We start from the raw sequence: 27364 nt of genomic DNA on the forward strand, positions 1-27364 counted from the left end.
CCACCACCACCACCACAACAACAAATATCAGTAGCTTAACACAATAAGACTTCATTTCTTGCTCTTGTTACAGTCCAATGCACATAGGAGGCAGAACTTCCCTCTGAGGGTCTCTCTCGTCTAGCCCTTGATGTCCTTAGCATCCTCTCCTTTTAGCCAGAAAATGAAAAAGAGGGAAAGGATTGTACCTGGGAGGGTTTAACAGGCCAGGCCTGAAAGTGGCATGCTTCATTTCCTCCCACATTCCATTATTCAGACTTCTATCCAGTGACCACCTCTAATTGCAAGGGAGCCTGAGAAATGTAGTCTGACTGTGTGCTCAGAAAGAAGAGCACTCATGGACACTCCTGAGTTCTAGCAGTCTCTTCTCAGAGTTTCAGTGATCAAGGGGGCAGTTCTCAATTTGCAATTTTGTCCTGATGTTGTTATAGGGCATTTGGACTTTAGGTCCCTAACATGCATGCACATGCGTGTGGGTATGTGATATGATGTTATTTAAATATAGTTTCCTTTGAAGTCACCGCAATTAGCATGTTTACAGACAGCTGTGAAAAAAGGAAGAAGATGGTGGTAGTTTCAAGCACTTAAAATGCATGTGGTTTTTCAAGGCCTAATGTCTTGTTTTTGTTGTTGCTTGATTGTTTACGTTTTTGTTTGTTCTTCTTTTGCTAACATTTATTGTACACTTACCATGTGCCAAACACCATCCTAAGCCCTTGACATGTGTTATCTTTGTTAATCCTCATAGCAACCCTGGGAGGTAGGTGCCATAATTATTTGCATTTCACAGATGTGAAAACTGAACTTTAAGAGGTTAAGAGACTCACCAAGTTCACAAAGTCAGTAACCTTGCAAGCTGAGATATTTTTAAACTTTTTAGCTTAATTCTCATTTATTTTTTAGAGCACTTTACATTTACAGAAAAGTTGTGCAGAAAGTATAGAATGTCCCCATATATCCTCCCTCCTCTCTTCACCACACCCCTTTCCCCTGTAGCTGAGATTTTAACCTCCGGATCTTATGCTGTCTACTAGATTGTTCTCTGGCTGGCAAATTTCTGGCATGTGCTGGAGCCTAAGGGGGAGTCTGGGACAGTTCTCTGAAGTCCACGCACCTCTGCCATGGGAATGCAACTTGTTGACACATTGAGGCAAATGTCACCACGTGCCCCTCTACTGACCGAAGCTGCAAGGAGCATACAAGCCCCTACAAACATTCTGGTCAAGTGAAGGTATGTCAGCTTTCCAGCAACTTTTCCTTAAGCTTAAAACAAGTTCTTTCATGTACATACATTTTTGGTCCACATTTTAGAAACTAATTTCACCGAAAATGGGTTCATTTACATTCAGTCCAATGTCTCCAAAATAATTTTTAATTTGATGTGATATTTCAAAAGGAATACTATAACAGTTCACTTAACCCACCATGGTTGCAGGCTAGTCAGATCTTTCATTACATGCTTTTAAATACTTGCAATGCTCCCGGAGTGAAGCACTGGATCAATTAGGGCAAACCAACTAAAGGTTAATTTAACAGAGCCCTGAGCAGATGCTCTGCCTGTCCTTGCAGCTCAATGGTCTAACAAGCTGAACTTCTTTGACTGTGTAAACACCATTAAAAGCATAACTGGACCTGGGTCGTGTATCCACCCGACCATTAGAGAAACTTATTAGAGGGAAGCCATTGGGTAGGAGGGCAGGGAGCAGAAGGAGGCGAAGGGGTCGCTGAGCTATTGAACTCTAATTGAACTATAAACAAGAGCTTATTATAAGCACTGCTCCCAGTACTCTCAGCACGTGACCCCCTTTGGGAGTTTCGTTATAAGCAATTTAATCAAACACCTGTCTTTCTAGGGCATCATGCCACTCCACTTGCCTCTAGTTCAAGTAACTGAAAGGTGCGAAAAACAGACTGAGATCATGATGCTTTAGAGGTGGATTATGCAAGGAGCACTTAAGCAGCACAAGGCTGAGACCACTCAGACGTGGCCCATGGCTCAGCAAGCAGGCATGGAGCTCTTCCAACCTCACACTCTCTTCCCTGGCAGTAACAACCATCATGGGGACCGGCAGCCGTATGTTAATTTCTCAGGGACTCATTACCTGATTTTCAAGTTATTCCCACAGAGGTAGAAGGAAACCCATGAGCCCCTGAATCCCCCACTTTTTGTCTAGCCCAGTGGTTCTGTATCCCAGTTGCTTATCAAAATTCTGATGCCTGGGCTCCTCCCCAGAGATATGGTATTTTTTACAAGCTTCTTGGGAGAACCTAATATGCAGTCAGGGTTAAGAACCACCGGTATCACCCCCACCCTTCTCCTGCAGGGCTGGGTGGTGTGGTTCTGGACATCTTAGGTGTAGAAAGGAGGAAGGCCCAAGAGCTGCTAACTGTGGTCAACTGTAGCCACTGGGTAGGCCAGTTATGCCTGCACCTCTTACTGGGTGGGGAACATGGTGGCTGCCGTATAATCCTGGGTTTTCAGCCAACAGCTCAAATCCTTTGCCTTTCCTTCTTTTTACCACATTGCCTTACCTCTTGTCACATGACAATTTGATGAACATTCATTGAATGTTTACTGTGTGCAAGATCTTAGGCTGAGCCCATAGAAAGAAAGAGTAAGAGAAAGACATGGCCCTTATCCCCAAAGAGCTTACCAGCCTTCACCGGGGGAGCTAAGGCAATGGTACAGAAATCAGTTTCCTATCTATTAATAACTCTGATTAAAATTCCATGGGTGAGAAAAAACTTAGAAATTAATAATATTTTCAAGAATTATTGGTTCCTTCTTCCATTATGGGGCAATTAGGAGATTAAGAGTTGTCAATCCCCCTTCTCTAGCCCCATTCACACACACACACACACACACACACACATCTTCAGAAATAGGAAAAGTGCTAAACAGATATTTTAGATAGCAGGTACAGGCCTGCTATCTTTTTTATGTGTAGCCTGTTTCTACGAAAACCTGGGTGAGCTTAAGGTTAAGCAAGTTGCCAGAGCCCCTCCAGTTAATTCCCCTATCCAAGCTTATTAGGCCTTTCACATGGCTGTTCCAGATTCCTACACTCATTTGGTCAATTGACATTTGAGTCCTATCATGCACCAGACACATGCTAGATATTGAAAATAAAAGAGTAAGTCAAAAAGACTGTCCTCTACTGTGCTTAAAATATAGTGAAATCTAAGTGGAGAAGATAGATTCCATTGTAAAATTACTACCATGTAAGGTGAAGATGTACATGAGGTATGTGAGAATTTTAAAGGGGGACCAGACCTAGGAAGTCAAAGAAGGACCCCTGAGAACTTGCTCATGAACCTGGACTTGTAGTAAAGGAGGTGATAACCTGTGAAGAGGGCAGGGCGTGGGTGCATTCCAGCCAGAAGGGAATATATGTGTGAGTTAGTGAGGATGGGCTAGATTGGGAGTTCTCAAAGTGTAGGCCACAGACCACTGGGGGTCCCTGAGACTTTTGCAGAGCTTTCTGCAAAAACTATTTTCATAATGATACTAAGAGGTTATTACCCTTTTTCACTGGGTTGACATTTGCCCTGATGTTGTAAAGCAATAGTGGGTAAAACTTCTGGCACCTTAGCACAAATTAAGGCAGTAGCACCAAACTGTCCTAGTAGTCCTTATATCCTTTACCCTTATGCACTTGCAAAAAAGAAAGCCAGTTTCACTTTTTAAAATGCCTTTGATTAAGCAATAAAAGCTACTGCTTTTATTATATCTCTACCATTGAGTACACATCTTTTTATGTGACAAGATAGGAAGCATGCATAAAGCACTTCCATAGCTTTCAGAAGTATGATGGTTGTCTCTAGGAAAAGAATTTGTTTGATTTTTTGAGTTGCAAACTGAAATGGCTGCTTTTATCATGAAAAACTGTTTTTTTACTTGAAAGAACAACTGACAAACAAACTCTGGTTATTTAAACTTGAGTGTTTGGCAGACATTTTTAAAAAATGAATAAAGTAAACCTGTCCCTTCAGGGAAAACAGCTGACAGTATTTGTTGTCAATGATAAAATTCAAGCTTTCAAGCAAAAATTAGAATTTCTAGGAAACTTGTAGCCACCACCATGAGCTTGACAGCTTCCCAATATTTAAAGACTCTAATGAGATTGGTAGTGATAATAATAATAATGTGATTTTTGATATTGTATAATGACTATGTCAACATTTGGAGGATCTATGTGACTCAATGAATCAAATAACCAATGTATGATGTTACAAAACCATACAAGAGCAAAAGCTCCATTCAAAGTGCAAGATAGGTTAATGGACTTTAATGTAACAGAGTATGAAAAGTTCATAGATATGGTTTAAGATTCTACACTGTAACTAACTTTTAAGAAATTACTACTTGTAGAATGTTGATATATAGTATCCAAAAAGAATACCTGCAATTATCAGAAAAGGCTATTAAAATATGCTCTTTCAAATATATGTCTGTGAAAGGTCAAATTTTCTTCATATACTTCAATGAAAGCAACATATTGCAACAGATTGAATGCGGAGACAATACTTGAGAGTCCAGCTGTCTTCAGTTAGGCTAGAAATTTGCAAAAATGTAAAACTATGCCATTCTTCTCACTAGTTTGTTTGTTTTGGAAACTAGCTGTTTTTCATACAAGTATGCTATTTATGTTAACATTTTACGGGTTTTTTTTTTTTAATAAATTGATTTATACAAATTAATTTTTTTCTGTTTTAATTTCAGATATGGAAATATTAATAGCTATAACCCACATAAACAAAGGCTTTTTGGGATCATCGATAATTTTTAACAGTGTAAAGGGGTCCTGAACCCAAAATGTCTGAGAATTGCTGGGCTAAATAATTTTGGAGCAACTAATTTGTCCTAGAATCTTGGTGGTTAAACACAACAAATGTTCATTTCCTTCTCATGCCCAAAGAATCAGGCACCTCTCTAAGGACAGCTGTCCCATCCACTGGTTCAGCAATCCCCAGAACTCTGTCTTGTGGTTCCGCTGTCTCACATATGGACTCTAGGTTTGCAGCAGCGGAAGAAAGACATGGAGGATGGAACACCAGGTATTAAATCTTTTACTGCTGTGTGTCACTTCTACTCATTGCCCACTTGGCAGAACTGCTCGCCTGCCTCCCCCTACAACTGCAAGTGGGCTGGGAAATGTGAGAAAACATGTGAACATCTGGTGAGCAGCAAACGGCTCTATACAGCATGTGCAAAGAACTTGGGATAAGAAACTGAAACTCTGTTGAAGAAATGATGGGGTGCATATAGTGAGGAGAAGCCTAAGGCAAGAAAAGGTTGGGGAAACCTGCAGGCGCCAGACCATGCAGTCTGGTCTTCATAGGCCATGGTAAGGATGCTGGTCTTTTTCAGAGCAATAGGAAGACACTGGGTGGTTTGAACAACAGGTGACAACAATCAGCTTTACCTTTCGATAAACAACAGCAGCTGTAGAATAAAATGAATGTTGGGGGACAGAAGTGGAAGCAATGAAGTGATACAGTGATGTATCAGGGGAAAACAGAACCTTGATTGACAGCATTTGCCAATTCCTCTGGTGTAAATACTTCTACCATGGCCAATTTCAAGTTAACCCAACCCAATGTCACCAGATGGGTAGTTAGGAAGAGACACAGGCAGTTGGCTCTCATGAACCAGTAAGGCTAGTCCAGATAAAAGATGATAGCCTAAATTTTCCTTTCCTCTGTGTACACAGCTCCCTTTTATCTCCACAGAGGTGAAGATAGAGGAGCTAACCCCCACATTCTATGAATTTCAGTGACTGAAGTCCTTGGCCCTCCCTCTGCCAGACAAACACAACCACCACCACAGCCACCACCGTCACCCAAAGAGGGGGCAGTCCAGAAAGCTCACAGAAAGGCCCTGCTTGGTTTTTCAGCCACCTCTGATTTACATGAAAAGATTCACAACAATCAAAGTAGTTATGAATTCTACAATTAATACGTTACCAAAAAGTCTCTGCAAGCTTGGGAAGGGAAGCTGTGCCTTTTGCTGCCTGGCTCAAAACTGAACTGATGACTGACAAGGATGAGGTCACCACCCCATGGAAACTTTGCCAAAGCTACCAGTTATCTGAGCCTTGCAGCAACCCTCAGGCGTGCCCCCCAGGTACCTAATCTCAGGTTAGCTAGTTTACTCAGGCTCCTTTTCTTTCTCCCTTCCTCTCTGCTCAAGTTTCCAGAACAGAATTACAGCCATGTGTACCTGAAGTGGTGTTTGAGGTCCTGCTATTTAAATAGCTCGCCTTCTAAACACAACAGGTGTCACTCTAGCTCTCAAATTTTAACTTTTTTTTTCTCCAGAGGGCCATATGGAGTTTTTATTTAGACAGCTTGCTTGCCTCAGAATAACAATCACTTTCTTTCCTTCCTTCCTCTCACTCTCTCTTTTCTCTTTTTTTCTCTTTTTATATAAAGCCAGACTGAAGTCTTCTCCAGTGGCCTCACCCATCCTTCCTGCTGGTTCTCAAAGTCACTGACCCTTAAGCAGAGTAACATCACTGCTGTGCTGTTTCCAAAATACCCTTCTCCTGGCTTTACCTGCCAGACAAACCTCCCAAACAGGAACTTGGAAAGCCAACAGCCTCAGCAATCTCTGCAACCCCATCCAAGGGTCTTACATAACCCGGTCACCAGACACACGAGTATTCAAAGAAGGGCAAAAAAGGTAGATGTGGTGGGCTAATGAGGAAGAAATGCCCAAAAACCTGGATGCCATCAAATCTAGCATTCTCTCTTGAAACAAACTAGAAATATGAGACTGAACAGCATGAACTAAAATTTTCTGTTTAGAAATTTCAGTTTTTCTTTCCAAGTTCACTGAGATCACTAACCAAATACCTGAAAACAAAAGAGGGCACCTCCCTTTTTTTTTTTATAATTATATTTTTATACTCCCCAGTTTATTTTGAAAACTACCTTCTCTGATATATATATCCAAATGAATTTGAAATTACAGTTATCTCAAAGTACACAGAAATTACCTGTATTCTCCTATAAATGAAACAGTGATAAAAGAACACTTAACACATTATTTAAGGGCTTCAACATAACAGAAATCTCTTTTTCCAGCTTTTTAAACTATTTTTCCCATCTAACCCAATATGTAATATTTGACATTTGGGTTATATGTGCATGTAAAACAGACACATTTGTCAAATAAGCATAAGATGAAACAGCATACAGTGTCCTTTCTGGATATAAATTTTCAGAGGCAAGGTGGTCCAAATGGGAGTGAAAAAGACTTCCTCATGAAATAAACTAGATAAACAAAAATTAAGAATAATGCTAAAGATTTATTCCATGCCATAAATCATTTTTCTTTCCTATCCTTCTAACATTCAAGTGTGCGCTCTGGGCATGTGTGAGTCAAAATACTTCCAATCAAGATTATGAAGCCCTATGATTAGGGATTTCTAATTCAGTAAGATGCCCTGGGGTAAAAAATTGAGGTAGTATAGGTGAACAGAGGACATCTGTCCATCAAGTTATACATATCTACTTAATAAAGAGGTAGATTATTTAAAAGTCTCATAGGGCTCAGGTATTGACTTGGGCCTGAAAGTGATGTTGTAATTACTTATTAAGCATATTAGAATGATAGCCATCACTGGATTAGTACCTTAAGGTTAAACACTGGAAAGAAATGATTGTTATAAAACACACACAGAACATAGTATTTTGTGGTTCTACTGTTTTGCTTATCCCACTGTTTTTGTAATTGGGGCAAGATAAGTGGTCCAACTTGTTTAAGAACATTTAATGTACCCCATAAACTGTCTGAATCAAAGATTTTTATTAATTCTTCTGCCAAACACAACATTTTTTTAAGATAAAAAACAATAAGTCAACTGAAAAAAAAAGTGGCCATGAGCTATGAAGCACTACACTTTTAACACACTGATTGACTGAAAAACCTAGAACATCACTGTTTAAGATGTGAATCATTGTTGGCCTTCAGCAATGAATGGATGCAACTTTACTGTAACTTCTCCAAAAATGCTTTGCAGCACCTAACACACTACTGGTACAGTCTCAAAGTCGGAGTCATGCCCATAATAGGGATCCTCAATAATAAGTTGTTTTTGTGGATCATAGCTCCCAAGTAGTTCAATTTTTGCTTTGTGGTTTTTAACTGCACTACCTTTTCTATTCAGATCTCTCAGATTGCTTTCATCCATACACATTTATATAATCAAATGTGGCAAAGTCTTCTTTGGTAACATGCCAGGCCATGTGATTCATAGGAATATCATGCTTCTTCATGCACTTTTGCCCTCGATAATCAGGAGGGTTTCCTGTCTCATAAGTGGATGTTGCAGCACTGTCTATCCTCCAATTATCTGAAATATTTTGATCAGTTACAAGTTTTCTGAAAACTGCTTCTGCAATGGGTGATCGACAAATGTTACCCCAACGTACAAACAGGACCGACTTGGGCGGCTGCGCTGCCATCTTCTCTGAAGCAAAGAGCAGCAGAGAGTCCCCTCCCTTTATTTTTGATGGGGTAGCATAAGCCAAATATTCTTGGCTGTGTGGGATCCAATCCTAAGCAAAAAGAATTAGGAGTCTAATTTCTTATACAGCTAAGTAAGGACATTAAAAAAAAAAAAGAAAAAGATGATCTCATCACCTTCATTCATTGAAATAAAGGACATTTCAACACCAAATATTCTAATGTAAATTAGCATGATGAAAACTCACTATGTTGTCCTTTTTCACCAAACTAGCCATGGACTCAGGAAAATTACAGTCCATGTATCAGCATTTGAGAACCCAAATCCCAGTGCTTCCAATACCATCTAAGGGAGAGAGACCATATTTGGTAGGTATCCCCGTTGGATCTATGGAGAGATGAAGTCTCAGAGGGGTTAAGCAACTTGCCTGAAGTCACACAGCTAATAATGTCAGAGCTAGAATTCAAACCCAAGTCCACAACTCTTTCCATGATGAAAAGGGGTAACTTAGCAGATCTTACAAGCCCCAATACTGAGCAAATTTTACTAGGACTATTCATCCTGTTACATAATTCTCTGCCCATCAGGCAATCTTCCTATCATTTTTTCAACTTCACAAGGAAGCCTACTATGACTAGGTAAGGAGGTTTTCCAAAGGACTGCATCCCAGTTGTAAACTATTAGCTTCCTTGTTTGCAAATCAACCTCAGCAGAGTTTAGTTATCATAACCCAATTTCCTGAGGCCCTGGAGGCCCTTTTGGGGAAATGAAGAATAGGGTTGTGGGGTTCTTAGACTTGAAAAACCTGATTTTCCAGTCCCTAGAACTCAGAGGTAACAAACATGCTGACAAGCAGTAACAACGTTATAGGGAACACTCTGGTCAGGCTGTCACCAAGTAGGATGGGCCTGCCACCTGCCAGCCAGATGGGTCTCCAGCCAGTGTTTGCAACCAAGTTCTGTCAGTACCTGACTGCGTGACCCAGGGCATGTCACCACATCTCCAGCTGACCTGTAGTTTCTTCATCTATGAATGGGAGGGATTTGGAAGCAATAATCTTGAGGGATTCTTTCAGGTTGACAAATAACAACAACAATCAATGAAATTCAAAGAACATTTTCTGCTTCTATATGTAGGAATCAGAATCAGGAATTTATCCTCTTTAAGCTACTCATAATCAAAAACCAAGCAAGACTTCTTTCCCTCATTCTTTTTTCCCTGTGCCCCTGTCCCCTTTCAGCAGCCCTCAGAAAGACACATAGTGGACCAGCCAAAACTATTTCACTTTGAGGAGCTCTCCTGCATGGGTGAAATGAGGAAATGTATGTAATTCACAGAGAACAGTGCCTGGCATCCTATAACAAGCACTCACTAAATGGTGATTATTATTATCATAGATCTATGTCTACTGCTTGATCATCTCCATTTATTTGTAAGTATGACCTCAGCCCACACCCCAAAGTGTCCCCAGGGGGGACATGTTTCATACCCAGTTGGTCAGCTGCTGTTGCACATTGCCTCGGCCCTCTTTCTCCCCTTGCTTGCTGGCTCCTGCTGACCTGCAGCTCTGGCCGTGAGGGACCCAGGTTTGAGCCCATCAGGAACGTGCTGACATCCACCAAGAGACTGGACTCTAAAGATGGACTGTAAGGCAGCAGAGGAGGGGAAGGGCCTGTCCCCACCCAGCTTAGCTGGGGTCCAGGAGCTCACCCAGTGTCCCTGAAAGAGTTTCATCACCTCAGCCTCTAACTTCCTGTCTCCAGAGAAAGCTGGTAAGGGCAGATGCCATTCATTCCATCACCTCCATCCTCCTCTTCAGCCTCTCCCTTCCTGGGTAGAGACTTTTCCCCTCTGCCTGTTCTCAAGCATATGCTTGTGGGTTGGGTCATGCAGGCCAGCCAGGTTTACTCTACACACATATGCTGCTAGTGTAGTAGTAGTGGTTGCCTTCTGGGAAGGGAACTGGGTAACTGATGGGTAGAGGAGAGAAGGAGAGTTATCTTTCACTATATATCTTTTTGTACTGTTTGAATTTTATGGCAAGAGCATGAAATACCTGTTAAATAAAAAAAGTTGAAAAAAAAAGAATGTAGAAAATTTTAAAATCAGTCCCCAGGGACCTAATTCTATTTTCTGTTTGAGAAGCTCTTTGCTGCCCCAACCTTTATCTATTTGTTTATTTTGTTAATCTGTATCAGGCGTAATTGCCAAGTTTCTGATTAAAATTGTTCTCTCATATCTATCTGTGGTCACTTTTGATGGTTTGCCTTCAATCCTTTGAGCATGTCAAAGGAAAGACAGGTTAGAGAATTGAAAAGAGCACAGGATTTGAAGTTAAGCAGACTTAGGTTCAAATCCTGGCTCTAGCACTCACTGGGTTAGGCAAGATGATCTAAAATTCTGTAAGCCTCAGTTTCTTCATCTCTCTAAAAGAAAATCACTTTTATAATAAGTCATAGTAGTTAAGATCATAGGCATTGGAATTCCTGCAATTGTCCTATCCTAATGGTTTCATCTCTCTAAGCCACAGATTCCTTATATGTAAAATGGAAATAATAATAGTGTTGGCCTGAAAAAGCTGTGAATTTAAAATGAAAGGATACATGGTAGTCCTCAGCAAAGTAACCTATACAGGGGAAATAGCCTCTAAATTGTAGCTCTTCCTAGCAACCAAGTTTTGTAAGAATAAAGAAAAAGTACCTGAGGCTCAAAAAATATGCTTGCATTTCTTAACATTTCTTTCTCCCTAGTCCCTTTTTCATTTTGGAGAAATTCCCCATGAGGAACTCCCCACTGTCAGGTTTTTTAGCTGCTGTCTGTATCAGCTGATATATTCCTTTTAGGCTGTTTGTTACAGCGCTCTTATACGTAGAAATCAACCAGAAAGGCAAAAAAGGGAGGATTCAAAACTTGTAAAGTGGAAAGATTCTTTGATGTGTCATCTATCCATCTATTCATTCATCAACTGAAAATGCTATGTTCTGGGATTACAGAATTGACAAAAACAAACATGGTCCATCCCCTCAGGGAGCTTCCGGTCAGGTCTGGGGTAGGTGTAACTCCAAGCCTATGTTGGGCTGAAACTCATTTGCATTCCCAAACCAAGAGGCTTGTAAGAAATCTGCATTTGTGGTCACCAGGTCCCCCTAAATTTGAGTTGAATGCACCCAAGAAAAACCTTGATGGATAGATTACAGTTCCACAGATAACTATGGGAGGGACAGCCTCTTTAATGCTGTAATTTAAGAGTCAATCTTAATAAGTATTAAATGATGCAATTCCCTCAGAGTTTAGATATTATGCAGGCACTTGAGGCAAGAGAATCTGGCTTTGGGGACTGAACTGAAAAATGCCAAAGAAAAGGCCAGAATTTTTCAGGCTTCCTGTAATTTCAGGCTAATATCAACCTCCCAGAGACACTGGAGATTGAATGTGGCTGGGCAAGTGAATGGGTTTGGAAAACAACAAAGGGCCATGTGAATACAGGGCATTATTGCCCTATCACAGCTGTCAGTTGTTGCCGAGAGTGGGAAGGGGCCCAGAGCTTCTTTCAGCTTTGGTCTGGGTTTGTATGACCAGGGCTGGATGGAGTTATTTCTCATCCATCAATCAACAAACAGTTGATTGCCCTCAGTGCCAGGTGCTCAGCTATAGCCCTGGATAACAAGACAGACAAGATTCTCACAAAACAGAGAGCCTTGGCTTGTCCTGCCTGCACTTACTCAAAAGGGTCTTGAGTAAGGTCTCCTATGTCTGTGGCTGTGCTGCCCTAATTGCTTACAGAGTTGGTCAGAAAGGAGCATGATGGAAAGGGAATGATATTGGAAGTCAGGAAAACGTGGGATTCAGTCATAGCACCTAATGGCCTTAAGCAAGTCATTGTCCCTCTTTAGGCCTCAGACTTCTCAGCCATTAAAAGAAGGGTTTTGAAAAAAGAAAAAGGATATCCAAGGTTTCTCCAGTTCCAACAGAGTTGGGGAACAGGCTCTGCCATGTGGGCCCTCCCTGCCTCTCTTAGGGTGCTCCGTCAGTCTTATATGAACACACACACACATATACATGTGCACAGACACACATACGTGCACACATTCATGCACACACATATGCACAATGCTCCAAAGTGAGAACATTGGGGTCACTTGCTTCCAGGCATGTGACTCTCATCCCAGTATTCCCAGATGACAGCTAGGAGCCTCCATGACCCCCAAAATCAAAGTAAAATTGTATAGCCTCCACCATATGCACTCCCCCAATTCCCATGACCTGTGGCAGTCCATAGCCCTCCTGAATATTTCTGAGAATTTGAGGGAGTCAGGAGTGATGTTTCTCTTCTCAGCTGCCTGAGTTTATCCTGAATTCCAAGGTACAAGGTACGGGTTAGGGTCCCCTCCCCCACTTCCCAAGCTTGTCTCTGTGACGTCCTAATACATGTGCTTAGGTGTGATCCCCTCACTGGACTCAAGGGTGGAGGACCGTGTCATATTCATTTTTCACCCCTGGGACCAGTCTACACTTGGTATCTAGCAGGTGTTCAATGTATTTGATGAATGAATAAAAGGAATGATGTCTAAAGTGTCACTGAGATTACTCTGAATGGCAGGTCAAGGCCAGTCCAGGAGAATATGTTAAAGTCAGTAAAGGTTGCTTCTCACCCTGCGTCATCCCTGCCCTGTCCTCTCCTGGTGTCTATGGGGATCCCAGTCCAACCCCAAGTTGCAGAGATACTGAGGATAACATCGATAGAGGTTTAACACATTTGCTCCCCTGGCTCAGCATATTTGCTTCAAGAGGCTTCTTCCACCCCTGCCCCACCCTTCCAACCGGATCAAGTAATACTACCCTAAAGAAGGCCACCACCACCCCCCCCAGGTGAATCCTCAGCCAGGCTTGCAGAATTGACTTCATGGCTCTCTAGCTGGGCACCCATAACCCTCTGCACAGAACTTGCCTCTCCATCTCACCCACTAGATGGTGAGCATTTCTTGTTATTGTTGTTGTTAGTAAAGTTTTATTCTCAGCAGGCTCTTTGAAAGGTAAATTGCTGTAAGGAACTTTTCAGAATGATCGTGAGCATTTTTGTAACACTGTCCCCACTCTCCATGCCTAGCTCAGTACTTGACAGATAGAAGGACTCAATAAATGTTTGTGAAATGAATAAATAATGGGGAAAAAGAGTATGGGTGCAGCTTTTTGAGGGCCAAAGGGCAAAAATAGCTGAAATGCCTATGGCACACAAAAAGGAGGAGGTGTCAAAATTTTTTAACAGGGGAAAGATGGAATGCTCATTCAGCATTATTGAATGGATAAAATATTTCCCAAAGCATGGTGAGGGATAGCTGGATTTTGTGAACCCCAACCCAACGTTTACTCATAGCATCCTATCCCTTCCGTCACATTATTTTTGTTAATGATTTGCAGCCTTTTGAGAATTACATCAGTTCATTGTTTGCTGGGGTTCACAATTCTCTCTTCTCATGAAGAACATACAGTGATGCACAAGAAATAACTGCCTTTAACATATCCAAGAATTTAAATTATACTTTGTTTTGTAAACATCATGATGCCCCTTTGAGATAACTGGGGGGTGTTGTGAAACCAGACCTAAGAATGGCCTCTTCACAATGTGCTCAGCAGGGTGCTTTCAGTTAAAAAAGAACAGGCAGTTTCTTGCTTGGCACTTTTGTCTTTACTTGAGCTTTTGTCCCTGTGCTTAGGCTCTCAGATTCAAATCAGTTGGAATCTAGGGTCAAGTGGCAGGATGGTCCAAATTATTTAGGAGCCAAAACCTATGCAAAAGTAAGCACTCTTCTCCAAAATAATCCATTAATTTAGGCAAAGATTTTTGACTTGAGTTATCTAACTAATTGTTTTTATTCTATACTTGACTGTGTGTTTATCTGTGCTGTTCAATAAGGCAACCGCTAGTCACATATGGCCACTGAGCTCTTGAAATATGGCTAGTCTGGATTTAGCACACAAAAGACGATGTAAAATATCTCACTAATTTTTTAACATCAATCACATCTTAAAACAATTATATTTTATGTTTGACAAATAAAATATAATATTAGAACCAATTTCACCTGTTACTTTTTGCTTTTTAAAATGTGGTTAATAGAAAATTTTATATTACATCTGTGACTTGCATTATATTTCCATTGGACAGCACTGAGGTAAACAATGCCTATGCAATCAATAAATTATTGAAACAAAAAATTATAAAGATTGTGTTACTAACAGAGTTAAGGGAGAATTTCATTCCAGAACGAAAAAAATCATTTATTTCCAACAAAAACAAAACTTTGCTTGAATTATAAATTCTGCTATAATTTCCATTTCACAGTGCAATCCCCTAATGAACTCATGCTCAAAGTTTATAATAAATGGAAAAACTTCTGTAATATATCATTACTGGGCACAGTAAATATATTAAATTCCCATTTCCTCCTGAATCAAATATTGCCCCAAGACTATTAGATTGCCATGATTGCTTTATGTGTTTTTCTCCATCTTCTCTGGACTTCTTGAGGGCAGGGACCATGTCAATCATCTTCTGGGTTGACCAACCATCCGCGTTTGCCCAGAATGGAGGCATTTCCCAGAATGCAGGACTTTCGGTGCTAAAACTGGGACAGTCCCAGGGATGGGTTTTTCACCTTAGTGGAAAGAAATATCCCTTAAACTTTTCATAGCCTGTATCTGATATGTAATAAGTGCTCAATAAATGTCAGCTAATAAACTGAACTGGAACAAACTTGTACTAAATGTTTTCCTATTTGTCTAGACTCTCCTGATAGAACTGAAATACCGTCTAAATAAAAGAAGAATTAGTAGGAAGTGTTTTTTTAATGCGACCAATTGACCATTTAGGAGTAGAATAGGCTACTCTAACTGGGGAGTCCCTTCCCAGGCAGCAGCACTGCAGGAGCTATCTTTTGCCCCTCCCACAAGGAATTTCCATCTTTTCTCCCTTGGCCCCACCCCTACCAACTCCATCACAACCTCAAATCTGTCTGCTGACAAAGAGGACTCTTGACCCTCTCCAGATCCCCTTCACTACCCTAGGCCAGGGACGACAGCTAGTTGCTTGAGCTGAGTCCAGTGTATATTGTCTGCCAGGCAAATGCTGTGTGGTTGTGTGTTTGGGGTGCAGGAAGGATGGAGGAGTTAAAGGTAAGAAATGAGAATTCCCCAATCAAATTCTACTGGCTCCTTCCAGGAGAAATATTAGTATATGTAGTACCTGGATTCTGTAATCCCAGCTCAGAAACTTTTCCATAACAGAGACAATCAAGAATCAGAGCCCTAGTTTAAATCCTGGAGGTATATGTTACTTAATTTCTCTGGGCTTCAGTTTCCTGAACTGTAGTGATAATAAGAGTACCTACCTCATAGGGTTGTTCTATACAGAAAATGAGCTGACGAATGTAAAATGCTTAGCATAGTTCCTGGCACATATGAAGAGCAACCATCGTTATTCATCCTAATACTCCAGATTATGAGAAAGTTGGTACAAGATACGGGTGTGGGCTTTTGAGTCAGACCTAGGAATATTTAAGCTCAAAAGCCATACGTTTTTGGTCTCAGATAAGTAATTTAATCTCTCTATGCTTCAATTTACTCATTTGTAAGGTAGAATTCCACCTTGTGGGATTGTTATGAAAATTAAATGGGACACAATGTATATGGTACCCTGCACATAGTGATCAGTCAAGACAACGGCTGTTGAGAGCCTCCCTGTAGTCACCTTGTCTCTCTCTCCATTCTAAGTATGAGAGGCCCACCAGATGTACTATCTCCCAGTGCCCAGCGTACCCCAACTCTCCCAGCATCCATGCCTAGGCTCCTGCTATCTCACCTCTAGAAACTGACCCTGAAATGTTGAAATCCTGCTTAGCATTCAAGATCCAGCTCAAACCCACCTCCACAGATACCATTCCTATCCAATCCCCAATCAAAGAAGATGGCTCTCTCTCCTTGGCTAATTGTCCACTCATTTAATCTATTTCAATGAGTCAAGTTGCATTGCCCTTTGACAAATTCAGCCTTCTACACTGGTAGTTCTTAGAAAATCACAACATATAGAAAAATAATGATAATATAGTGAGTTTCATAAACCAATTCACATGTCCTTTCTCATTTTTTGAATTAGTGCTAGAAAGTCCTTTATTTTATATAAGCATAGTGATGATAAATGATAGTTGCTGTTTTATAATGTCCTTACTTTGCAAAATAAAAAGTAGGCAGCCCTATGTTGATCCCAAAATGTTTTTTATTTTATATATTTGTTTGCTTCATTATTTTACCTATTTGCAAAACCCAAAAGTCTAGGATCACTCCTTTACAGTATACAATAGAAAGAAGGATGCTAAAGGGGAAGAAAAGTAGAGATCTGAGAGGGGCTGCTCAGAATCATGTGGTGACCCCAAAGATATTGTCCAGGTACTAATCATGCACCCACATAAAACAGACCACATTTATGAGTACACTTATTTGTTGGAATCGACAGTGGATCAGCTCTTTCTTACCCCAATTGCAAAGGGTAAGACTGGCTCCACCAGTTGCAAAACAATGATTTTCAAACTCCAATATGCATCAGAAACACCTGAAAAGTTTGTTAATCTCTAGAGTCCATCGACAGATGAATAAATGAATGAATGGATGAACAAAATGTGGTACATATACACAATGGAATATTATCCTACTGCAATAAGGAGTGGAGTTCTGAGGCATGCTGCAACATGGACAAATCTTGAAAACATTATTTTGAAATAAGCAAGACATATAAGGACAAATACTATAAGACCTCACTTATATGAAGTATCTAGAAATAGCACATTTGAAGAGACAGAAAAATTATAGGTTACAGAGGGATGGAAGAAGAGGGAATGGGGCAGTTTTGTTGCTTAGTGGGTATAGAACATTTTTAAATTTTGGAAATGTTTTAATTAAAAATATATATACATATGTAAAAAAGAGTACATTAATTTGCTGGAATCAACAATGGATCATCTCTTTCTAACTCTAATTGCAACATATATGACTGGTTCCACTAGTTCTAAAACAATGATTTTCAAACTTTGGTGTGCATCAGAAACACCTGAAAAGTTTGATAAACTCTCCAGTCTGGGGCCCACCCCTAGAGAATCTAGTATATCTGGGACATCTGCCTTTTAAACAAGCATCCCAAGAACTGCTGACCCAAGCGGTCCTCAGGCCAACCAGCTATCAAGAATACTATTTTGAATGACAAATATGGATCATTCTGTTTTCTCCAGTATATCTAAAGGCTCACCTACTTCTAGCCTCGGTCTCTCCCAGCTTCTGTCTGATAGTGTATCTGCTTTTACAGATGTGCATCTGTTCCGGTTAGCCAATGCTGCCCTTTTGCAAAATACCAGAAATGGATTGGCTTTTATAAAGGGGGTTATTTGGTTACAAAGTTACAGTGTTAAGGCCATAAAGTGTCCAAGGTAAGGCATCAGCAAAGTGTACCTTTACTGGAGAAAGGCCATTGGCATCCGGAAAACGCTTACTCCCAGGTTGCGTTTCAAAATGGCTTTCTCTAAAGTGTTGCTCTTGGGGCATTTTGTCCTCTCTTAGATGCAGCTGCTCTTCAGAATGTCACTCCCAGTTGCTCTCAGGGTATTTGTCCTCTCTTAGCTTCTCCAGAGCAGAAGTCTGTTTTCAATGGCAATTTTCAAACTGCCTCTCATCTGCAGCAGCATCTGGGCCTGTGTGGCTCTTTTTAAATTATCAGTGATCCAATTAAGACCCACCCTGAATGGGTGGGGCAACACCTCCATGGAAATAATCCAATGAAAGGTCTTGCCCACAGTTGATTGAGTCACATCTCCATGGAAACACTCAATCAAAGAATTCCAATCGAATCAACACTAATACATTTGCCCTCGCAAAACTGAATTAAAGAATATGGCTTTTTCTGGGGGACACAATATATACAAATCAGCACAGCATCCCTCAGGTATCCATAGCATTTCTTTTTCTTGGAACCTTAGTAATGAAAAGGCTCTGATGGTCCTAAGTGGGGTAAATTCCCCTGAATCAAAATGAGGTCTTATGTCGGATTTTAGCAGCTCATTGGAAAGTCACAAATATTGTAGGTATCTCAGGGTCCTGAGGCAAAGCAGCACCCCACCCCACCTCCCCCATCACTGCTTCCAATCCACTTCCAATGACAGGAAAATGCATTTCTTCTGCATCCCTGACACTGTGTGAGGAGCAATAGGGTTCTTTCTGAGACCAGATGTTTACATGTTTATTCATGACCAATCATCTGAATTTAGTACCCAAGATTTCCAGATGCCACATGAGAGAAAATGTGGCTAAGAGAAGCTACCTACTCTGAATCTGGCAATTTGGAAAGAGAGAGAAACCAGTGTGGAAACTCGCTCTTGTTTTATCAAAATCATTTAATTTCACTGATTTCAGCTTACGTTCATGATATTCATTCATTTTTGTGTTTTAATCACCATCTAGCATTGCTGTCATAATATCGTCTTTTTGCAAAACTCCTGGCAATGTTCATGGAAATAGATCCAAAGAAAGGAAAAACAACCTTTCCTGGGGGCTGCCCTGGAAGCCTGCATCCTGATGTTAACAAGAATCATAATGACTTTTGAAAAGGCTTCTCAGGTGGGTAAAGCTTTCAAAGAGATTGATTTACAAAATACCAGCTAGGGCCCACCCACATTCCTCCAGTTTCTGGAGGACTGAGTTTTCTAGGGGCAAAGACTAGATGTGGTAAGTTTAGGAAGCATAGCTGAAGCAAGAAATTTCTTTGCTTCACTCACAGGGAATAATTGAAATAGGAGGTATGTGAGAGAGAAGTGTGGGGGTAGGCTGTTCATTCCCTTTTTAAAGAACAGAAAGGGACCATATTTTGCTTTTTAATTTTTTGTGTCTGCAAGGCAGATGGGCTGTGGATTGACACCAAATAAATCCTTGAATAAATGAATCTCTCTAGCACTAGGGAGGGAGGGTGCAGTGAAGGGATTGGGGGTGGGTGGGAAGTGGCTTGTAATATGGAACAGATAACTTTTTAAGGAACAGGTGATTAAAAGCAAGGACATCAGGGCATTTAATAACTGCAGCATTTTCATCTTGCTTTTCGTGGATTATTGGGGATTATCTGCTAAAAGCAAGAACCCAGTCTAGTGTTACTGTTTGATTTATCCTTCCCTTTCTTTCATTTAAAATCTTCTGTCTACTGATATTCATTTGGTTAATGATGGACAACCTGGAATGTGAAAAAGTTTTGCTGGTAAATGGCAGACTCTATACAATCAACCTTCTCTAGAGAACAAGAAGGGGTTTTACTGTTGATTTCCAATCTTCATAAAATCAAACAGTAGAGCCACAGAATTTTTCAGCAACCAACTTCAGTGGCCCAAAGCACTGAGCTGCTGAAGCTGGGCAGTCAGTCAGCAGCAGAAAATGGGCTGGAACCTACTGCTGGAACTCAGGCCAGCAAAGTCCCCACTACACCACGTGACCTCTGCAGGTTTTCAGTCCCATGTGCTTATGAACCAGGCAAATGCTTATAGCTGGCCTCAAACACTACAAATCACCTGAGGTAGAAGCTATATTTCAAAAGGAAAAGTCTTTGGGCTTTGTGGAGTGTATTAGATAGGGTTCTCAAGGGAAACAGAATCAACAAGAGATATCTAAACATAAGATTTTATTAAAGTATCTCAGGCAACTGTGGGGATGCACGAATCCAAATTCTGTAGGGCAGGCAGCAAACTGGCCACTCTGATGAATGTGTCTGATGAACTCCTTAGGCAGCAAACTGGCAAGTTCAGTGAAGGTATTCGATGAACTCCTCAGGAAACGCTTTGTTGGCTAGCCGAAGAAGTGAAGGTCCTCTACCTGTCTCGCTTAAAAGTCTTCAACTGATTGGATTAAATCCAGCTGATTGACTTCTCTCATTGTGGAAGACACACCCTTTGTTGATGTAATCATGCACAGCTGCAGCCAATTGACTGATGACCAGCCTCTGGTTTATTAACCAGCCACAAATGCCCTTGCAGTAATGGTTAGGCCAGTGCTTGCTTGACGAGACACCTGGGCACCATCACCAGGCCAAGCTGACACAAGAATCTAACCATCACATGGAGTCAGAAGGAAAGGACTTTCTAAACTGAAACCCAGCATAAGGAAGGTTTAGCCCCTAAAAGTTCAGCCTGGGGATACCAGACACATGGATAATTTGAGGTTAAAAAAAAAAAAAAATCATACTAGTGATAGGGAATTATGGTCTCATGGAAAGAGCAATGGGTTTTGGAGCCAACTGTAGGTTCTAGTTCTGGTCCCATTACTTATTAATGGTTTGACCAGGGACCGAAGTATTTTTAAGTTCTCTAAATCTTAGTATCTTTATTTAACAGGAATAAGAACATCTCTCACACAGAGCTGTAAATATATTTTCAATTCCTATTCCCTCTTCTTTCCCTCTTCTTTCCTCCTTCCTACCCCTAAACTCCTTAGTCCAACAAAGACTTCTCACTGCCTCTGTGCCTACATGTCTCAGGAATTTATTTCAGAATGCCATAAGGGGATATAATTTGATGAAACCTGCTACCATGAAAAATTTCTTTAGCAAACACATTGGCAAGGCCTGCAAGCTCTGAGGGCAGTGGTTCCAGGAGGTGACCATAATTTGCTCCTGATCTGAAGTATTTCATGACCAGAGGAACAGCCTCACAATCTTGGCCAGGTCCAAGCGAAACAAGAGAAGGTGGGTCCCCAGTAAGTCTGTAGGCAGAGGGTGGAGAGCCAGTCAAGACAGCAGCAGGTGAGTTAAAGGCAGGGAGTAAGGAACGCAGCCCCTGAGGAAGCCAGGCAGAGGGAGGAGACAACAGGCAGATGCGTTGACTTTAGAGGCAGAGGAAGGCAGGTAAGGGGAGGGAGTCTAAAGCATCTCCAGAAATTCTCTGTCAGGGACTTAGGGGCAGCAATCATGTTAGCAGGATGGTCTGAAGCTATGTTTACATAGCACCATGTATAGAAATGGAAAAAAAAAAGAGCCTATTGTTAGACCTTGTAAAGATGGTGGGAGAAGGAATGATGGAGTTTAAGAAGGGAGAGTTTAAGGCTCCTGCTCCCTGAGACTTCACTAAAGGAGAGGCAAGGTTCAGTGATGGCTGGAAGACTTGGGAAATGAACCAGTCCAGGACGAGGGAGGTATGACAGGTTATGAGTCCTTGAGCACGCTGAGAAGTAGTCCAGGAATCTGTATTTTTTAAATTAAATTCAGTTTTATTGAGATATAGTAACATATCATACAATCCTCCATGGTATACAATCAACTGTTCACAGTACCATCATACAGTTGTGCATTCATCACCCCAATCTATTTTTGAACATTTCCTTACATGAGAAAGAATAAGGATAAGAATAAAAAATAAAAGTAAAAAACAACACCCAAATCATCCCCTCCTCCCACCCTATTTTTCATTTAGTTTTTGTCCCCATTTTTTAACTCATACATCCTTACACTGGATAAAGGGAGCGCGATCCACAAGGTTTTCACAATCACACTGTCACGCCTTGTAAGCTACATTGTTATAATCATCTTCAAGAGTCGAGGCTACTGGGTTGGAGTTTGATAGTTTCAGGTATTTACTTTTAGCTAGGAATCTGTATTTTTAAAAAGCTGACTTAAGTGACTCGGATGTGTCAGATATGTCTTTCAATTTGGGAGGTCCTCTATGAGAGGTGTTCTGTTTTGAGTGATGGCTGGGAGGACCATCTGCCCAGTCTAGATACCTCCTGTCATTGTTATGTAAAGCACAGATCAACACTCATAGTTTTCTTTTCTTTTGCAGGAACAAGAAGGCATTATAAGCACAATTCCTGAGGACCTATAAAAATGTTTGATGTCTGAAAAAAAAAAAAAATAGTAGCTTTAAAATAGGAAAAGAAAGCTTGCAAAATAAAAATTTTAAAAATGTTTAAATGCCTGCAAAATTTAACTTTGTCAACTACCCAAATAAAACTCTGAGCATTTTTTGTTATATGTAAATTATAGTCAACATGGTATATGCTTCTGGGTAGAGATTCCAAGAGTAAGCCATCTTAAAACAACCCTCACGTTGAGTAATACATGCATTTATTCATATATTTATCCATCTATGTCACCTCTAAACAGAAGAGGTAGAACAGAGTAATATTAACAGGAGGACTAGGGTCAGGCAGAGCTTAGGTCAAATACTTAAACTCTGTTCCTCAATTTTTTCATCTATTTAATGGGGATAATGATAGTACCTTTCACATAGGTATTTGTTAATCCCTATGGTAGATTGGTGGGACATTGGTGGGAATAAATATGATGCTATATGTAAAGCGTTTTATTACAAGGGCCCTGGCATACAGTATGCCAGTAAAAATGCTATTAACAATGTTGTTAATGATAATGAAGAGGATGATCATGACCATAATGTTGAGGAAAACATATTTTCCATGTGATAACTTTTGAAGACTCTCAGTATGCTAAGCACTTATGACCGTAAGGATTCCTTTCTCTAAAATACAGTGATATGTCAATTCAATGTCACACCGTAGCTCTACTTAAAGAGACACCTACCTTTAAGTCTTGATATGGCTGATGAGGATGTACGTGGCTTGGTGCTTTCAAGTCACAAATTGTATCACGAATTTTCACATCCATAATCTTTTTTACTCCATACAGCTGCCCTTCGAGGTAGGCAGCGAGGGTATATAACAAGCAACGTAGACAGCAGATGAGTCAGGCTTGTGTTTCATGTTAGCCCTTTGTCCTTTGAATGTGTGCTTTAACCTTCTTAGGCTCAGTTTGCTTACCTGTGAATGGATATAAGAATTCCTGCATTTTGTAATCCACAGTTTTATGGAAATCAAAAGGGGGACCAGATGTCAAAGTGCTAACAGATAATCTGATTTGATCTTTCTTGGGGGAGATAAGGAAACTAAAAATGACAGAAGTGACCTGGCATGTGCAAAATCTCTCCTCTCACAAGATAGTCAGGGCAGGAAACCGGGTCAATGTGCCTTCTATCACATAACACCACTTCCTGAAATTCAGGTCCTTGAATAGAAACGCTCAGGTCACACAGACCTCTGTGGTCAGGGTTGTGAAAGCAGACCCAGCCAATATACCACTGCACCCCATCTGTCCCTGTGGGTTGAGTCATCACTTTCTCCATGTGAGTGTGGCTTCCTGTATCAGCCTCTGCACTGAAGCCCTTTGGAAATAGTGGGAATAGTTAGCTCTTTCTACATCCCAATTTATATTGGGGGTGGGGGGACTTGGTTTCTTGCTGATGCATTTACAGCCATTATGAGTTGGAAAATGTATCTCTGCTTTCATTCAAGATAAAATGGCTATTGTATCTTGAATATTTCATATTAGTGTTTTACCCATATTATCTCATTCCATCATCACTATGGACCTCTGAGGATGTAGGTGCTGTTATTATTATCCCCACCCCTCAGGTGAGAAAATTTAGGCCCTTACAGACTTCCAAAATCATGCAACTATGTAGGCTGTCTCAGAAACCAGTGCTCTTAACCACCCTTGTGTTTCTCAAGGATTCAATTTGATCACATACATCAAAATCACCAGGCATCCACCCTCTCCCCTTTCCCCTACCTTAACTCACTGAATCAAATGGGAGGGAGAGGGAAAAATGGGAAACCAGGAATCTGCTTTTCATCAGGTCTTGCAGATGATCCTCATGGACATCCATATTTGAGAACCATAGCTACAGTCTCCAGCCTCCCAGAAGATGTATTCTGTCAGAAGACAGGCAAAGAGAGGGAGCAGTTTGACCTTCAATACTAAATGCATGTATGGCATCATTGTGGACCAGAAAAGCCAAGTCCCTTTCCTCACACAATTCACAGATAACCTACACAGCTTTTAAGGTGGGTCTGAGGGGGACAAGCCTGTTCCTGTTGATTGACAGGGATTTTAGCATGAATATTTAATAGCAGGGCAGCCTGTGCAAGTGGCTAATATAACATTTCAAGTTCCACTTTCGTACTGAAGGGATTCACCCTCCCTTAATGCATGTCTGCATCCTATCCCAATCTTCCTAACAGCATTTTCTACACAGATACTGCCAGTTCAGGAAACCACTTTTTCCCAGACCTCAGTATAAGCTAGCACTTGTTCTCATCTTGAGATAAAGTCCTTCAGTATTGCCAGAATGCCACCAGGCATTGTCTTGATTTTTATCATTTCTTGTCCAGAACCTCCATGCCCTTTGAGTTACAACCCATTGACAGAATCAGCTTGGCTGACGTCAATTCAAACGAGTCATCTATGCATGCATGCTTTTACCATTCCTTGTTTGTAATACCATCAGAATTGACAATAATAATGGGGAAATTTTTTTCTTCCTTTTTTTTTTCCTTTTCTTGGCACTTAGCCTGCCTCTCTCTCTCTCTCTCTCTCTCTCTCTCTCTCTCTCTCTCTCTCTCTCTCTCTCTCTCTCTCCTCTCTCTCTTTCAAAATATTGGGGGACCAATATTGTACTTGGGGTTTAGTTAAGCCAAACAACTCTGTTGCCAAGATGTACAGTCTTGTTTGCCATCTCTTAAAGATCTGTTTCATACAAGTAACATTACACACTGGTGAAAGACTGCATACTTTCCCCTAAGATCAGGAATAAGGCAAGGATGTCCACTCTTAACCCTTCTATTCAACATTGTACTAAAGATTCTCATCAGTACAATAAGTAAGTAAATAAATAAATTCAGATTGAAAAGGAGGAGGAAAAAACTGTGTTCATTCACAGATGGCACACCTTGTGTATAGAAAATCCCATTGAATCCACAACAAACTACCAGAAGTAATAAACAAGTTGAGTGAGGTCACAGAACATAAGAGCAATATACAAAATTCAACTATATTTCCATATAGTAGCAACAAACAATCCAAAAGTTAAATTAAGATAACAATTTGATTCACAATATTACCCAAGCATAAAATATATGTGAATAAATTTAATCAAAGAAGTAGAAGACATACATTGGAAATTATAAAACATTAATCTAAATACATAGACATTCCATGTCTATGAATTGGAAAACTCAATATTGTCAAGATGGCAATTCTCCTCAAATTTATTTATAAATTCAACACATTCTTATCAAAATTCTAACAGACTTTTCTGTAGAAACTGAAAAATTAATCCTAAAATTTAGGTAGAAATGCAAGTGACAGAAGAGTAAAAACCAAAAAATTTAAAAAAGAACAAAGGTGGAGGCCTTATACTATCCAATTTCAAAAATATTCTATAAAGGCACAGTAGTCAAGACAGTGTAGTATTGGTACAGGATACATATATAGACCAGTGGAACAGAATTGAGAGTCCAGAAATAAACTACCCATTTACGGTGAATTGATTTTTGACAAAGGTGTCAAAACAATTCAATAGAGAAAGTATAGCCTTTTCAATAAATGGTTCTGGAACAACTGGATATCCACATGTAGAAAAGTAAACTTAGACCCTTACCTCACAGCATACACAAAAGATTATCTCATAGACCTATATAAATGATCATAGACCTAAAATGTGAGAGCTAAAACTGTAAAACTTCTAGAAGAAAATCGTTGTGACTTTGGGCTGGGCAAAGATTCCTCAGATAAAACACCAAAAGCAAATCTACAAAAGAAAAAACTTATAAATTATACCCATCAAAATGTAAAACTTCCCATGAAAACCATTAATCTGATAAAGGGCCTGTATCTAGAATACATAAGGAACTTTTACAACTCAACAATAAAAGACAACCAAATTAGAAAATGGGTGAAAGATTTGAATAGGCTTTTCTGCAAAGATATACAAATGTCTAATAAACACATAAAAATACGCTCAACATCATTAATCATTAGGGAAATACAAAGCAAAAAATGAGATACCATGTCACACCCAGTAGAATAGCTATAATCCAAATGATAGATAATAAGTCTTGACAAAGATGTGGAGATACTGGAACCCTGTTACACTGTTGGTGGGAATGTAAAATGGTGCAGCCACATTGGAAAATGGTTTGGCAGTTTTTCAAAATGTCAAACATAGAGTTACCATACAACCTAGCAACTCTACTCCTAGATACATATTCAAGATAAATGAAAACACATGTCCACACAAAAACTTGTACATGAATGTTCATAGTAGCATTATTCACAATTCAAAAAAGTGAAAATAACCTAAATGTTTATTAACCAATAAATGGATAAACAAAATGTGGTCTATCAATACAAAGGAATATTATTCAGTGATAAAAAGGAATGAAGTACTGATACATGCTACAATATGGATGAACCTCAAAAACAGTATTCTAATTGAAAGAGGCCAGTCATGTTGAATTATCCCATTTATATGAAATGTACAGAATATGCAAATTTATAGAGATGGGAAATAGATTACTGGCTGCCAGGAGTTGGAGAACGGGGAATGACTGCTAATAGATACAAAGCTTCTTTTGAGGATGACGAAAATGTTCTAAAATAAGACTGTGGTGATATTGCACAACATTGTAAATATACTAAAGACCATTGACTTGTACATTTCAAATGGGCAGAATTTTATGTACATCAAATCTCAGTAAGTCTGTTTGAACAAAAAAGCTAGCAACAGAAAAAGACACTGTGCCAGTTTGAATGTATTATGTCCCCCAAATGCGATTATCTTTGATGTAATCTTGTGTGGGCAGACGTATCAGTGTTAATTAGATTGTAATTCTTTGAGTGTTTCCATGAAGATGTGCCCCACCCAACTGTGAATGATGACTCTGATTGGATAATCAGAGGTGTGACCCCACCCATTTAGGTTGGGTCTAAATTAAATCACTGGAGCCATATAAATGAGCTGACAAAC

This window comes from Choloepus didactylus, chromosome 2 (genome assembly GCF_015220235.1).
Source record: "Choloepus didactylus isolate mChoDid1 chromosome 2, mChoDid1.pri, whole genome shotgun sequence".
Lineage (NCBI taxonomy): Eukaryota > Metazoa > Chordata > Mammalia > Pilosa > Megalonychidae > Choloepus > Choloepus didactylus.